The sequence below is a fragment of the Megascapheus bottae genome, chromosome X, assembly GCF_031878675.1.
Source record: "Megascapheus bottae isolate mThoBot1 chromosome X, mThoBot2.hap1, whole genome shotgun sequence".
NCBI classification, from domain to species: domain Eukaryota; kingdom Metazoa; phylum Chordata; class Mammalia; order Rodentia; family Geomyidae; genus Megascapheus; species Megascapheus bottae.
In genome coordinates, this window is record NC_143547.1 from 15,854,923 (window position 1) to 15,868,361 (window position 13,439).

The following is a 13,439-nucleotide window of genomic DNA, read 5'->3' on the forward strand; positions in this document are numbered from 1 at the left end:
GGCATAGATCCTGCCAGAGCAGCTAGCAGGTAACTCAGGCAGGAGAAGCAGTGACTGTGGCACCATTTTTCAACAGGGCAAAGGAATATGACCTGTGAGAGTAAGCTCCACCCAGGGGAAAGCTGCCCTGTCCTGGAGAATTAAGCTTCTCCTAAGGAGCAGCTTCTTTCTTTACCTAGAAAGCTCAGCAAGAGGTAGTCCTGCTCTTCCATAGGGAACAAAGGCCTTCCACTCATATTGTAGCCAAACCAGCAGCATAGCCTATATTATAGGAGTTAAAAAAACAAAAGTGTATAAAATCTAAGTGGAAAATCATTTAAAAATCATAAAAAAAAATCCTGGACAGGCTGTAAAAGCTGAGAGTGACTCTATGTTGGGCTAAAAAGAGTCTCAGGAAGTAGCCTTCTGGGAAAGTCACTGATTCCAGACAGGCCAAAACCTTACTCATCCTCAAGCTAACTCACAGCAACAACAAGCTAAAGAAACTAGCCACCTCCTTTCTGCATTACACAAAAAGCAGATCGCTCTGCCAATAAATTAGTCTGGGAGGAGGGACACAAAAACCCCAAGTCTATAAAGCAGTTTTATCTGCCTAGTCAAACAAACTGATTTGAGAAGCCAACTAAACCACAAACAAAACTGAACACTGCAAGGAAACAAAGGGGGCCATCAAGAGACTGGATAGTAGACATGGGGGAGACACAAGATCCCTTAAATAAATTGAAATTTTTTTCTTAATTATATTTTAATTTTTATTATTTTCTTTTTTTTGCCAATCCTGGGCTTGAGCTCAGGGCTTGAGCACTGTCCTTGGACTTTCTCAAGGCTAGAGCTCTACCACTTGAGCCTCAGCACCACTTCCAGCTTTTTTTTTTCTATGTATGTGGTACCGAGGAATCGAACCCGGGTGTTCATGCATGCTAGGCAAGCACTCTACCACTAGGCCAAACTCCTGGCCCCCTTTTATTATTTTCTTTTATTGGTGTTTTTTTCTCTTTTTCTTTTTTCTCTTCCCCATTTTTTTATCAGTAGTAGGGCTTGAACTCTGGGCCTGGATGCTGTTCCTGAGCTTTTCAGCTCAGGATAGTGCTCTACCACTTGAGCCATAAGATCACGTTTGGCTTTTTTCTGTGTATATGCTACCAAGGAATGGAACCCAGGACTTCATGCATACTAGGCACTCTACCACTAGGTCAAACTCCTGGTCCCCGATTTTGTTTTTTGTTGCTCACTGCTGTTCAGTAGATTCTTGAATACAGAGCCTATGGTGTTTACTAGGGTGTCTCCTTAATTGTGTGCATACTTAATTCACAATACAAGTTGATTACTCAATTCTCTATTGTACAATATTAGTATTTTTAATTTTGGAAAAATTACTTTGTAATACATAATTTTTAACTTTTATTTCTAAAATTCAGAGAAAGAAAAAAGTGGAAAAGAGAAAAGAAAAAACAAAGATGTCTGCTCTCTCCACTCCTCTTCAATATAGTATTAGAATTCCTAGCTAGTGCAATAAGGCAAGAAGCAAACATAAAGGGGATCCAAATATGGAAAGAGGATGTGAAACTTCTCCCTCTTTGCAGATGACATGATTCTGTATTTAAACAACCCTAAAAACTCCTCTCCCATGTTACTTGAGCTGAGCCAAAACTTTGGCAAAGTAGCAGGGTATAAAATTAGCCCATAAAATATTAGTAGCTTTTCTGTATGCCAACAGTAACAAGAGTGTGGCTGAAATCACGAAAGCAACTCCTTTTAATAGCTTCAAAAATACCTAGGAATTAATTTAACCAAAGAGGTGAAGGACCTCTACAATGAAAACTTTAAAAAACCTAAAAAAGGGAAGTAAAAGCAGATTTACAGAAGTGGAAAAAACTTCCATGTTCCTGGATTTGGAGAATTAACATCGTAAAAATGGCAATACTGCCCAAAGTTATCTACAAATTCAAACTGATGATCATCAATATCACGGCATTAATGAAACAAGAAGCAAAACAAAAATAATAGAAGACCCTGAATAGTAAAAAATATCCTTAGCAGGAATAATAGTGCTAGAGGAATATCAATACAAAACTTCAAACTCTATCACAAAGCTGTAGTTATTTTAAACAAAACAAAAAACCAACTTGGTACTAGCACATGGACAGGCCTGAGGACATTGGAATAGAATTTAAGACGCAGACAAGATTCCACAGACTCATGCCATAATATTTTATAAGGGAGCCCTAACTATCAGATGGTGCTGGCAGAATTGGCTATACAAATGTAGAAAACCGAAGTTAGATCCTTATATATCACTGTGTACCCATATCAAGTCCAAATGTACAAAAGACCTCAAGGTAAGAGCAGATACCCTAAAAATATTACAAGAAGGGATAAGGGATATTCTTGGGCTCCTTGGCATAGGCCAAAACTTCTTAAATAAAGAACCAGAAACACAAGAAATCAAAGAAAAACTTTATAAATGGAATCACATTAAGCTGTAAACCTTCTTCATGGTAAAGAGCATAGCTAACAAGATAAATAGAAACCCCACAGAGTGGGAGAAGATCTTCACTTGCTATATAACAGGGTTTTTTTTATCAAAATATACATAGAGCTCAGAAAATTACCCCTCCCAATAAAAAAATCCTCAAAGAAAAAAATCAACCATTAATAAGTGGGCTAAAGAATTAAGAACGGACTTCTCTGCAGAGGAAATAAGCGTAGCTAAATGTTCAGCATCTCTGGCCATCGAAGAAATACAAAGCAAAACCACATTTTGATTCCACCTCACCCCAGTTAGAATGACCATTACCAAGGAAACAAATAAAAGCATATGCTGGTGAGGATATGGCCAAAAGGAAACACTAATACACTGTTAGTGGGAATGTAAATGGGTTCAACCACTCTGGAAAGCAGTATGGAGGGTCCTCAAAAGACTAAACATAGAACTCCTTTAGGATCCAGTGTTCGCGCTTGTGGGCATTTATCCAAACTACACAAATAAGGCCACACTAAAGCTACCAGCACAACTATGTTGTTTGCATTATTATTTACCATAGCTAAGATAGAGAACTAACTCAGATATCCCTCAGTAGATGAATGGATCAAGTAAATGTGGTATATATACACAGTGGAGTTCTATGCTTCCATCAGAATGGCATAACCCCATTTGTAAGGAAATGGAAAGATTTGGAAAAAAGCTTATTAAATGAAGTAAGCCAGACACAAAGAAACATAGACTCCATGGTTTTCCTCATTTGTAACAATTAGTATATGTCTAGGATAACCCTAGCAGAGGATCATAATAGTTCAATATCTATGTACATAAGACTATATAAAATGATGCTAATGGAAATTAACTCCAAGATATGGAAAGAAGTGTTTTTTGTTGAAGATGCTGCTTTATGTATGTACATATGTATGTATTTATCCAATCCTGGGGCTTGAACTAAGGGCCAGAGCAGTGTCTTTCTCAAGGCTAGAGCTCTACCACTTGAGCCATAGTACCCCTTCTGCATTTTTCTATGTATGTGGTACGAAGGAATTGAACCCAGGTCATCGTGAATGCTCGGCAAGCACTCTACCACTAGGACAAACTCCCAGCTGATGTCGTTGTTTTTAATAGTTCTTTATTTTTCCTCCCTTGGGTTTATCCCCTGTAGTCACTATTTTTGATTTTGATGCTGTGTCTTGTATATACATTTATCTGATTTGGGGAAGAGGAAGGGAATAAAAAAATGGTGAAACAAAAGGCTAAGTGTGAACCGATGCAACATTGATATAAGACATTGGAAATGAACTCTATCTTGTTGGAGAGGGAATTAGCGGGCAGGGGGAGAAAGTGGGAGAAAAATGAGGGAAGGGATAACAATGTTACATAATGAATGTACTCATTATCTTACTTATGTAACTGTAAACCCTCTGTACATTGCCTTTACAATAAAATAAAATTAAATTAAATTTAAAAAAAGAATTGTTAGAAATTCTCAGAAATGTTTGCTTTAAAAATTTACCTTTGGGCTAGGGGCTGGGGGCACATGCCTGTAATCCTAGCCACTCAGGAATATTAAACATGAGGATCATGGTTCAAAGCCAGATAGTGCAGGAAACTCTGTGACAGTGTTTTCTCTACTAAGCTACCATAAAAAAAGCTGTAAGTGGAGTGGTGGCTCAAGTGGTAGAAAACTAGTCTTAATCAAAAAAGCTCAGGAAGAGCAAGCACACTCTGGATTCAAGCCCCAGTATTAGGACCAAAAAAAAAAAATCAAGTGTCTAATCCACAGAACCAAGACACATAATAAATACTTTCTAATTAAAGAGGTAGGGACTCCTACATAAACTTAGCATGTGATGATTTATGGGAAATTTAATAAATAACTTTAACTTTGCAGATTTAAATAAAATTGTATGCTTAAATAATGCTTGAATCCACCATTTGGTATTTTTTTATTTATTTTTTGCCAGTCCTGGGCTTGAGCTCTGTCCTTGGACTTTCTCAAGGCTAGAGCTCTACCACTTGAGCCTCAGCACCACTTCCAGCTTTTTTCTATGCATGTGGTACTGAGGAATCGAACCCGGATCTTCGTGCATGCTAGGCAAGCACTCTACCACTAGGCCAAACTCCCGGCTCCCATTTGTTATTTTTAAACTCATATATTTTCTTTCTTTCTTTTCTACTTATAAATAATAAAATCTTATGGTAAAAAATATACATTAGCTATAGAGAAAACCCTTGAAATTTCCTTTTATCTAGTTATTTAACTCTTGCCAAAAGTTGACAACCCATGGTGGTCAGTGCAACACAGACGTGTTTCTTGGGTATATGCCACAAGGGAAAGAGTCTTGAGACTCACTTCTGTCATGGATTCAGATGGCCCTGATAGAGGTTTTATCAATGAGTCTGAAGAGATTTACCATAAAGGGAAAGGATACTGTAAGCATTATTGAGACCTAGTCTCCCAATGGATACTAATTATAATGTGGGACATTTGGAAAGTAACTAGAATTAGTACCCTTTATGAGAGTCACAAGAGAGTTGCCTTCTCCTTCCTTCTCTCTGCCAAGTGAAGAAAACATAAAAGTCCCTAGTCCAAGTCAACTTCCAGTGGCTCCCATTATCTGAGGATGGTGGTTCAAAACCAATCCAGTTAGGAAAGTCTGTCAGACTTACCTACAGTCAAATAACCAAAAAGCCTGAAGTGTAGATATGGTTCAAGTGGTAGAAAGCCAGACTTGAACAGACTATTAAGCAAGAACCTGAGGCACTGAGCTCAAGCTACAGTACTGGCATGCTCACACATGTGTGTGCACACACATGTACACATGAAATCAACAGTCCTCCAACTGGATGATGTGCCTCACCAGAACCCAAACAGACTGACATCTCAATTTCCAATTTCTACCCTCTAGAACTGTGAGAAATTTCTGTTGTTTACAAGCCATCCAGTCTATGGTACTTTGTTATAACCATCCTTGCTAACTGAAGTAACACCTCTATATATGATTCAGCTCCCATCAGTGAGAACACCTCATCTTGGAACTGAAGTTCCAAGTATAGATTCAGACAAAAGAGTAAGTGCTTGTATATATTTGCTGAATGGATAAATGAAGCTAGCTACAGAAGTCCTAGATATGAAATAGCTTTTCAAAATAGAGTTTTCTTTAATTGGAAGTCCAGTAAAGTGTGCTCATATTTTTTTTTAAAACAAAACCTGGAAGGGAGTAAAGATAGAGGAGTTTGGCCTACTTCACCATATTCTTTATTTTCTTCCATTTTCTGGACTGGGTTGAATGAATTCAGCAGCCCTCAGCTACACTTTAATGGCACATGGACACATCTGGCTTTTCTGAGCTCACACAGCTGTTCTGTCAACTCCCTGTGGGTTTATGGCCCCTCCTCTTCTAGGAAATTGCACTGCCTATTGGCAATTAGCCCTAATGAAGCAGCAGGAGTTTCCTGAGGGGAATGCATTGCTGACAAGTATAATTACGATTAGCAGCTGTGGGGCCTCTGGCTCTGCGAAAGTAACCCATCCACCTGTCAGAATGTGCAATCGGACTGCTAAAGCTGCACCCAGCAGCCGGTCCAGCAGTATAAGCCAGGCCACCATGCACAGGAAACAAGATACTACCACCAAATGCTAGTGCATTTGGGAGCCAATTGAGAACATTTACTTCAAATGTTCAAAACTCTGTAACCCAGCTGCATGTGTTATGGAGCCACAGCAAATCAGCAATTCACACTTTTCAGTTCAGTGTGATCACCATCTCTTGCATCCATATTGCCTCTCTATACATAGAAAAGAGTGGGTGTTCCCACGGGGATGCAGGAGATTCTAATTATATATACATTTATTAAAAGGAAGAAGTGAAATAATGTTTACTATTTAGTAACTGATTTGGAAATATTTAATAACTCACACTGGCTATGAGACATTCATCTCTCAAATCTAGGAAAGTTCTACTGTGAAGTAGAGTTTATAAGGGCTTTCTCATAGTAATACATTTCTATCATAGACTAAACATAACAGTGAATTATTTTCGGCTCCTGAGAGGTAGAGTCTAATTTCCCTTCCACTTAAATCTAATCTGGCATTAATGACGTATACACCCAGAAGAGAATAATGGAAGTGACATTATACCAGTTATGGGCTTATGTTATAAAAAGACTAAGAGCATTTGCATTACCCTGTTTGGGTCTTGCAGTAACCAATCATGTTATAAGGAAGTCCAAATTAGCTGCATGGGAAGCATGCATGCATAGCCTAGCCCACCCAAACACTCCATCCCCAAGAGAATCCAGTCATGCTAATGGAGGCCTCAAATCCTATGGAGTGGTGATGAGCTGTTCCCATTATGCCTTGCTGAAATTTCTTTCCCTTTCTTATTTCCTTATTTCCTTATTTTCCTTCCTCCCTCCCTCCCTTCTTCCTCCCTTCTTCCTTCCTTCCTTTTCCCTTCCTTCCTTCCTTCCCAGTCCTGGAGATTAAACTCAGGGCTTGGATACTCTTCCTGAGCTACTTTTGCTCAAGGCTAGTGCTGCAGTACTTCATATATAGTACCACTTCTGACTTTTTCTATTTAAGTGATACTGGGGAATCAAACCCAAGGCTTCATGCACACCACACAAGCACTCTACACTACGTCACATTCCCAGTGGCCCCCCCCCCACTGCCCATTCAAATTTCTAACCCACAAGTTGTTAAGATTTATTCATGATGATCACTTACTAGTTTAAGTATTTTTATTTTGGGATAGACAATAATAGATAATATAAAATATTATATATTTTTTAAGTCTGGTTGAGAAAATGTACAGATTATATTAAGCATAAAAGAATTCTCGAAATACCAACATGGGCCTCAAGAGATTTCTACAAAGAAACTTCAGCTGGTTGAAAATGCCAAGACTAATACAAATAAGTGGAGAAGGGGATAATTCTCCAATGGTTAGAATTACTTCATCACTGTTACGATGAGGGAAAAGTAGCAACCATCTTATCAAATTTAACAGAAAGTCATAAAATTAAAATGACTAGAGAAGGCCATCTGAAAAATTAATATACACTCACAGTCTTCCATATAGCACATCATGATTAGCAGCAGTACATTAAACATGTGTATTCAGAACATGAACCCAAACTTCTACAATTCAATAGCAGACTGGGTTGTGATTTTTATTTTTTTTAATTTTTTTGATGGTTTTCATTTTTTAAATCATGAACCAAATGAAAAGAATACTTAATCATGTAACCCTCTTATTAATTACAATAAAAATATATAAAAAAGAACACTTATTTTACCTTCCCACCTCCTTATAAAATGCCTGAATGTGTGTGCTTGAATTCTAGTATATAGTATACTAGTTAAATATAAATTTTCTATATATATCCTTGTAAATACACATATAGTTATTCTCCTTAGAAAAAATTTACTGTGAAATTAATCACATACACAAGGGCATAAAACATACACAGCAAGTTAAATAATAAAAGGCACATTCACAGAACTATTAATCAGATTTAGGAAGAGAACGTTACCATTATTAGAAGCTGCTTAGATTATCTTTCCCTAAATCCTCAGGTGACCACAATCCTGGATTTCGTGTCAATAGTTATTTTACTTGTATCATAGGGTTTTTTTGTAATTCCATTCATTTTATTGAGGACATGACCTATGTTCTTGCTGAATTATTGTATTTTTCATATATTTTTATTGTAATGAATAGAAGGGTTACATTATATTCACCAGATTGAAGGTGCATTACTTCACAAACAGTGATACCCTTTCTCATGTCTTGGTCCCCATTTCCCTCCACCTACCCCCACCGCTCATCTTGTTTCCCCCCTTCCCTATCCTATTTCAAATAACCAAATAAGCATATATACAGTATATCAGATAACAAGATGAAATACTGTAACAATACGAGATAACCAAAGGACAGCAAAAGAGATGAGAGATAACATAGTATAATAAGGACAACAATCACTCATTACATGGTTGTTGTTTGTATATCCTGGAGGTCCTTTTGTTTAGCATCATACTATATGGCCTTATGTATCTAGGTTTTGTTCTATTGTAAATCTCTGCTAGGAGAGCCCAAGGTTTCTACTGATTATGACAGATGAGGGAAACCATTGAGCCGATGTTCCTTTGAGTCTAGCTTCACTTAACATGATTTTTTCTAAGTCTTTCCATTTCCTTACAAATGGGGCGATGTTGTTCTCTCTGACAGCAGCATAGAATTCCATTGTGTATAAATACCACATCTTGTTGATCCATTCATCAACTGAGGGGCATCTGGGTTGGTTCAATAACTTTGCTATGGTAAATAATGCTGCAATGAACATTGTTGTGCTAGTGGATTTAGTATGTCCTTGTTTCTGGACGATTGGGTAAATGCCAAGGAGCGGAATAGCTGGGTCATAGGGGAGCTCTATGTTTAGTCTTTTGAGGAACTGCCACACTGCTTTCCACAGTGGTTGAATGAGTTTGCACTCCCACCAACAGTATAGTAGTGTTTCCTCCTGACCACATCCCATCCAGAATCTGTTGTTATTAGGTTTCTTGATCATGGCCATTCTAACTGGAGTGAGATGGAATCTTAGAGTTTTCATTCGCATTTCTTTTATGGCCAGAGATGTTGAGTACTTCTTCATGTGTCTATAGGCCATCATAATGTTTTTTTTAAACCTCATGTTAATATAGTATCAAAATTGTTTAATTTTTCTTAATGAGACTAGTAGAAAGTTGGATTCACATACTTCATTCTTCAGTGAGTTGAATGTGTCTCTGAATTTTGCATCATTTTCTAATCTGCAATTCACTCATACTTGTATATACTTGTACGGTACATTATGATGTAACAATAAATCAGGGTATCACCTCATTCATTTATCAATACTTTTTGTTAGAACATCCAAAATCCTCTGTCTCAAGTATTCGAAATATTTAATACTTTGTTTATTCGAACTGAATCTGATATTTCAGAATGGATTGATATAACATTATATGGAGGTAGGAAGAATTAATTATCTTCTATTGAACTTTGTGGCTTTGACTCTCATTGATGTGGATGAACATGGCTACATTTTGTGTTTTGTAACATTCTGCTGAATGAATATGTCTCTTTTTATTAGTAATGGTTGGTTGCTTTCAGTGGTTTGCTTTCAGGACCAAGGCAGCAGTGAACATTTTTTTGCCACTGTCCTGGTGCATGTATTAAAAATATGATTACTAGAATATAGATGTGTGTTTGCTTTTCCTTTTCTAAAATTATAAGCTTCATCCAGAAAAAAGTATATGTTGTTTCAGCTTTTCTCAACGTTTGTTATTATCTGATTTTTTTTGTATTACAGCATATCTCCTCTGGAAAACATAGCACTACTATTAAATGACGATGGTATCCTCTGGAGAAATTCTGTTTTTGGTCACAGTGTTATATTCTCTGACTTTTTTATTTTTACCAATCTGATGTGCATAAAATAGTACCTTGATATTTTAATTTCCATTTTTGAAGATTTTTGTCAGTTTCTTTTTCAGTGCTGGGGCTTGAACTCAAGGCCTGGGCACTATCCCTGAGCTTTGTTAAGGCTAGCACTTTACCACTTGAGCCATGACCTGACTTTTGGCATTTTCTGTGTATGTGGTACTGAGAAATAGAACCTAGGGTGTTGTGCATGCTAGCCAAGCACTCTACCAATAGGCCATACTCCTGTCCCCCTTTTCATATGTTTATGGACATTTTTAAATTCCTCTTTGGTAAAATGTATAAACCCTGGTTTTTTTTTTTAAATCAGTTCTGGTGCTTGAACTCAGGGCCTGTCCCTGAGCTCCTTTTGCTCATGGATAGTGCTCTTCTACTTGAGCCACAGTTCCACTTCCAGTTTTTTTTGGTAGCTTTTTGTTTTTAATAAAAAACACTTCCAAGGCATTTATTGTCACCTGATGATAACACAAGATCATCATAACTGTGCATACTACATGTTAACAACAGGGCTCATTAAACAATATGAACCGATGGTTTTTTTTTTTCAGATTCCCAGCAAAGAACACTTAAAAAAAACTGTATGAGATTCTTAATAACTTCTCACTTCACTGGTCATTTCTACTTAGACACTTTGTAATAGAATATTATCTCCTTTTGCTATAATCCAACTCAGTTGTTTCCTTGACTTGGTTTTAGAATGAGTTTCTTTTACATCATCTAACACAAAGTTCAAAACCAATACTGCAGACTGCTTTGTGCATATTCACTTGCTCCTAGAGACACACCTGAGTCTGAGATCTATGTTGTAAATATCTGAAGAGAAGGCTGACAGCCTGCACCACCGTCACTTTCTGCACCTTTTGGCCCTGGCCACAGTATACCATGGTGGAATCTTACAAAGGCCACACCGACCAGCATGCCACCCTAGAAGGCAACATCTGGATCGGTATTTATTGGATGTAAAAGTGTCACTGCTTTTCCAGCCCAGGCTGGCTTCAAACCATGATCTTCAGATCTCAGCTTCCTTAGTTGCTGGCATTACAACTGTGAGCCACCAGAACCTGGTGTTTAAACCTTTTGTTTAACAGCACATCATTTTAAATATTAGAGTCATTAAATATGCCTTAAGATCTCATAAGGAAATTTTTTGTTCTTGTACTTCAGTTTTCTTCTTTATGAGTTTTTTTTTGGCTCTTCTTGGCCTTAATTTCTCTTACCTAATTTTGTAATTAATTTATTAAATTCCACACTTGACCATATTGAGATTTTGATTCAAATAGCATTGATTATATAGATTCAATGGCAAACTGATAGTTTGTATAATACTTTCAAACCAAGAGTGTGATACATCTCTCCATTTAGTCTTAGGAAATTTATATGTCAATTTACATGGTATTTTTTCTGGTAGTATGGAGGGCCTCAGGATTGGTAGGCAAAAACTCTACTACTTTTGACACAGTCCTGATCCTTTTTTGCTTTCATTACTTTTCTAATAGGATCTTGTTATTTGTCAAGTGGGTCTGGAACACAGTCCTCCTATTTATAATTTCTGTGTCATTGTGTTGATTATGTGCTACTATGTCTCATTTTCTCTTGGTTGAGATGGGGTTGTTTGAATTTTTTCCCTTGGATGGCCTTAAATTGCCATCCTCTTGATCTCAGTTTCCTGAGGAACTAGGATTACAGCCAAGAGCTACCATTTCTGGACCAATTATATGTAATATATTATATATATATATATTGTGTGTATATATATATATACATATATACATAAATAAAAGTTTGAATTCAGGGCTTCATGCTTGCTAGGTAGGTAGTTTACTTCTTGAACCATTACTTCAGCCCTAAATGCCACATTTAAAAATTACATTTTAGAACTATTTTTTGGAGCATAGAAAATCTACTAATTTTTATACTTTGCATTTGTGTACAATAGTCTTGACAGTTTATCTTATTAGTTCTAACAATTTTACTACAGATTCTATGAATTTTTCTACAAAATATATATCAGGTAACAAAGGAAACATTTGCTTTTCCATATCAATCCAAAGATTTTTTTGCTCTTATTGTAATGCAAGACACCACAAAATAATGCTTCCTGAAAGCTGTATCCGCTGAGTTGTGTTAGAGTAACAAGTAACCTGCAAATCTCAGTGGTTTATAAAGAAAACACTTATTTCTTTTTTGTGCTTCTTGTTGCTATTAGATCAGCTATAGCTTCCAGATCATTTTAATTTCAGAAACAAGATTGAAGTATTATTTCCTGGCTAGGGAATTTCCAGAAAATATGGTAGAATCACACTATGGCTGTTAACACTACCACCCTCAGAAGTGGGGCACATAACTGTCAATGCCCCAAGGCAAAACCTACCTATTGGCCAAGGCTGACAACAACAGTATGATGGAGATTTAGGTTCTAAAACAGAAGCAGCAGCAAATAATTTGAGCAATAATTCAATGTACAGCAGAAGACTTGTTTCAATATTTTACTAATAAGAAGGGTTGCATTTTCAAAGATTGTTGAAGGTTATTTGCTTACAGGACCACAGCCAGTTCTTTTAGGTGTTGTAGTCTTTTCATTTTGTCCGATCTACTTCTTGTATATCACTGTATCTCTTCCTATAGCTAAATGTAAATTCCATCAGCATTCTTAAGATCTCTCCAGATTTTTCTCACCTTACTTCTCTGATAATGTACATATCCACTCAATTCTATGAGACTTTCATGAATATACCCATCTTGACTGGAATGCCTACAACACCCCTTTCCATGCCACTATATGCTGTTTTGTGATAGTCTCAAACTGTTGAGACTATCTATCTATTCTGTTTGACTTAGTTAATGTAAAATGCAAGAATTAAATGAAAAAATAAAGAAATCTACAAAGTATCTACTGTGTTTGCTTGATTTATTATTTAAGACTTAATTCTATATGCCAACAATAAAAGAAATAAGTAAAAAAAATCAAATAGATTTTGACACATAATTAGCTTTCATAGGTGAGCCAAACATATATGCTGAATGTAATGCATATTGACTACAAGAAGTGATATAGACCAGGTTAGACAAAATACTCATGACAACTGTAGATTGTTTTAAAAATCAGCTACTCATTAGAGGTTTACAATAGGGCACAACCTAGCTACATAAGGCCATATAGGTTGATGCTAAATGAAAGGACCTCCAGGATATGGAAACAAGAGCCATATAATGTGTGATTGTTGTTCTTAATGTACTATGTTATTTCTCATCTCTTTTGCTGTCCCTTGGTTATCTCATATTGTTACAGTATCTTACCTTGGTATCTGATATATTGTATATATGTTTATTTGTTTATGTGTTTATTTGAAATAGGATAGGAAGGGGGAAAACAAGAAAAGGGGTGGGGGGAGGGAAACGGGGACAAAAACATGAAAAGGGGTAGGTAGCAATGTTTCTGAAGTAATATACCTTCTATCTGGCGAATA

The 13,439-nt window shown here is 36.7% G+C and overlaps 1 pseudogene; it reads right to left on the reverse strand.

Annotated features, from left to right (window-relative positions):
* Positions 1 to 10,594: 10,594 nt before the first annotated feature.
* LOC150040519 (small nuclear ribonucleoprotein E pseudogene) lies at positions 10,595 to 10,856 on the reverse strand (annotated as a pseudogene).
* Positions 10,857 to 13,439: the final 2,583 nt, after the last annotated feature.